Below are 4,137 nucleotides of genomic sequence, written 5' to 3' on the forward strand. Positions count from 1 at the left end.
CCGGCCGCAGCGCACCTGTCCCCACGCCCGGCCGCGCACCTGTCCACAAGTGTCCAACTCCCAGGCACTGCGCTTCAACACGCGCCACGCGCATCCTCAGCTGGGCATTTCCAGAGGGAGCAAGTCTCCGAGAGGCAGGTCTAGCGCTAAGTTTTCAACGAGCCGCAGGCGATACTTCCGAACACAAAGAAATGAGAATGACTTCACCTCTCAGCAGAGCCAGAAGCAGCAGACAAATAAGCAACCATGGGATTTTTTTTTCTTCCCTCCTTGGGGACACACTCCTGCCTCCCATCGCACCGCCCTGGAAACAGGAAGAAGGTGCACATCTTGGTACAACCATCAGCCGTGCCCAGGTCCGCTTCAGTGGGGGACAGGACAGGGAGTGACATAAATAAACATGATGCGATGTCCCCAGAAGAGGAACATTACACTGGGAACATCCGCAGATGGTTCAGAATTGCATCCATATTTAGCTATTACTTAGGAATCATTAAGGAAATAAATGCTTTCTTTTTCTAGGACTTCTTTTAAGAGAGGTTGGGTAAGCTTTCCGGTGTTTTCTGTCACTTCCGCAATTTTAAATCGGATGAAATAGTGGGAGATTTCGCTTTCAGGAGAGATTTTGTTTTTATGGCTTTCTCCTTTCAGCTATCGTAACAAACATAGCTACCCACACTTCGCATGCTTAAAGGCCGGATGGGACCATCTCTATATTAGGGCCCAAACAAAATTGGCTTCTGGAACAAGTGTGGCTGTGTTGAACTCGGTCCACTTGAGTCGCAGATGCGGTTGACAGAGAGAGGACCAACTGCATGCAAAGCTCCTTTACAGAATATCCTGCTAATGTGACCTACGTTTCAAAGTGGAAATCAAATATTCGCTGCCACTGGAGTCTTAATATTTCTGGGATTATCAAAAGGACTTTCCTCTGACACAGAAAATACCATAACTTGACTGGGGGTTGAATTCTGATTCTGCCACAAAATAGCTGTGCATGACACCTAATCTTTTTCTCATCTTTAAGATGAAGTCCTGAAATTTCAGGACACTTCCAACTTCAAAACATATCATTCCATGCAACAGAAAGGCAACACATTGATGAGACTCCTGTCCCAAATCATATTCTATCCTGTACCTTTCTATCAGTCGGTAAAATCGCAGATGCTGATTTAGACAACAAGCTTTATATCACTGACTACCAAACAATGTCAGGTTGATCTTTGTACGAAGGGGTCGGTTGGGAAACACCTGGCCAGCGCGGAGAAGTGTGGTTGGTGTTGGAGGGAAAGGAAGAGGAGATGACAGTCACATTAGGAAGCTGCTCTGCCCCGAAATGAGCTCAGTGATTCACAAAATGCCATCACCAAATCTGGCACCTACAGCCAGTCCCCAGTGACTCCCTGGGTAATAAAGAAATTCCAGGGCTCTTAAGAGTCATCATCTGTTTGAGGGGTAGTTCTAATGCACCTAGGTCCAAACAGAACCACTTAGAATGCCAGCAGAATAGACAGAAACCTGCAGTGGTGTCCCCTGACTTCCCAGCTTTCTAGGGCCTGGTCCCCACCTACAGCTAAGAATAGATATCAGAGGCCCAGGCCGTGGATCACGAAGTCAGGAGATGGAGACCATCCTGGCTAACACGATGAAATCCCATCCCTACTAAAAGTGCAAAAAATTAGCCGAGCGTGGTGGTGCGCACCTGTAGTCCCAGCTACTCCGGAGGCTGAGGCAGGAGAATGGCGTGAACCCAGGAGGTGGAGCTTGCAGTGAGCAGAGATTGTGCCAGTCACTCCAGCCTGGGCCACAGAGCCAGACTCCGTCTCAAAACAAAACAAAACAAAAAAAACAAAAAGAATAGATGTCAGGTGGGCACAGGATCCAAACTGTGGGCTAAAGTTACCATTAGAAGCTTGCCTTGAAATTGCTTTACAAACCTACACTCTTCTATCCACCAATTTTGACACCAGTGGAATATGAAACTTCACATGTAAAGTCAGTATCATCCTTTCATGTGAATTCAGAAATTCCAAGCTGGTGATGTATTTTTATGTGACGTTAGCAAGAATTAAACTAATGTCTCTTTGCCTGGACTTCTTTTCCAGAAAGTGTCCTATGTGGTGAAGAGTGAAGGAGTGAAAGGGGGCTAGGAGGAGAGTATATAATTTAGTCTTGAGATATTACAGTGGTATCAGTACTGTTGTGCACACGGAGCTTTACTGTTTTAAATATTATTTTATGTGAACATGGGCTTAATCACTTTCGAAACAAATTAGCCAAAGAAGACAACTGATGCTTAAGCCTATTGCTTAGCTAAATACATATAGGAATAGCTGTATTTCAATAAGCATAAAAACAAGAATAAGGATGAGATCATACCCTTGGTTGAAGCAAACTTTGGCTTAGTTCTCCATTGAATATTTTATTACAGGAATCAAAAAGTTGAGAAGATTCTGTTCTGCCATGTAAACTAAAAGCCAATCAGTAGATGAGAAATTGAAAACCACAAAGCTTGGGGGAAAAAAAATGAATGCTTTGGAGCATAAATTTTTCCATTAAATTATGCCAATAAACCTAGGACCTTGAAAGTTACTATGCTCAAATATATTTCAAAAGGAAGAAAATGCTCTTTTCAAACTAAGGACTAGAAATTGAATGTATAGATTAGCAAGATTTTTTAATTCCACTAGGATAAATAAACCAATTTATTACTTCCTGTTAATTCAATATCAATCTGTTTGAATTGGATTTACATTTTTAAATATAGAAGATACCTTTGCAAAGTATTCAATTAAAATAAAAACAAGCCTAGGTATATGTCTCTCTATCTTTTCTAAGCTTTCCAGATGCGTATCACACACTTGTTTTCCCACTGGTTGTGTAAGAATACCAAACATTAATTGAGGGTTGTTATATGAGTAAGAACAACTCCCAAGGTGTGAACGCCATGGGAAGTCACTGAGCTCAAGTATTCACCTCATACTAGTCAAAGTTAAGGATAGTACAAGAGGAAGGGTTGGGTTAAAGTGTAGGACCTTATGTTACTGCAATGATTGGAAGCTCCTAAGTAACAGGAAGTATGGAGTGGAATAAAGCGAACTTATCGTGAGGATCCTGGTGTTTTCTGTGGTACTTTCTCCTCCTCTCTACTGGACACTCTTTTTCTTCTTTGTCTTTTTCCATTAAATAAAAGCAAGCCATTGATATGATTAATATGATTCAATAGACTGTGGATTGAGAATCAGAATTTTGGAGTTGTTAGTAATCAACAAAGTAATCATCCAAGCATTTAATTTCACTGTGAATGATAACAGTTGAAATGATGATTTCTTGTTATTCCTTGATTCTACATTTAAAACACATTATTTTCCAATTTTATTTCAAGGAGGAATAAAATAGCAGAGAGAAAATATAAAGCAAAGGAGAATAAAGAAAGAAGTTTAAAATTAAATGTGATACATAATCCCAGGATTATCTTCAAAACATTCTTAAATCTTAGTTTGGTTGTGTACAGATTAATCTATGTAGGCCCTCCTTCTGAGATTTTCTTATCTATAATAGAAATATTGATTCCACTATGACCTCTGTCTCTCTTGGCTGTTAGAACTCCAGATGCCAATAATGCAGGAAAAGGCAAAAAGTGAACATCTTTGTCAAGAGTCATGGATACAGCAGCCTCTCACTGTACAGTGAAGGGAATGCCCTCCTCTGTAGCAAAAAGATGACTCAATTTCTAAGTTGTTATTTCCACCCAAATATCACATTCTTCCAACCTTCCATCATCACCCTCTCCTACCCCTGTGCAACTTATGCAAATGTCAGCACCTTACACCAACCCTTTCCTACACCAACTCTCCTACACCAACCCTTTCGTACACCAACCCCTTTCCTACACCACCCCTTTCCTACACCACCACTTTCTTACACCACCCCTTTCCTACACCACCCCTTTTCTATACCAACCCTTTCCTACACCACCCCATCCTACACCACCCCTTTCCTACACCACCCTTTCCTACACCACCCCTTTCCTACACCACCATTTCCTACACCACCCCTTGCCTACACCAACCCTATCCTACACCACCCCTTTCCTACACCACCCCTTTCCTACACTATCCCTTTCCTACACCACCC

The sequence above is a fragment of the Mandrillus leucophaeus genome, unplaced genomic scaffold, assembly GCF_000951045.1.
Source record: "Mandrillus leucophaeus isolate KB7577 unplaced genomic scaffold, Mleu.le_1.0 Scaffold657, whole genome shotgun sequence".
NCBI lineage: Eukaryota > Metazoa > Chordata > Mammalia > Primates > Cercopithecidae > Mandrillus > Mandrillus leucophaeus.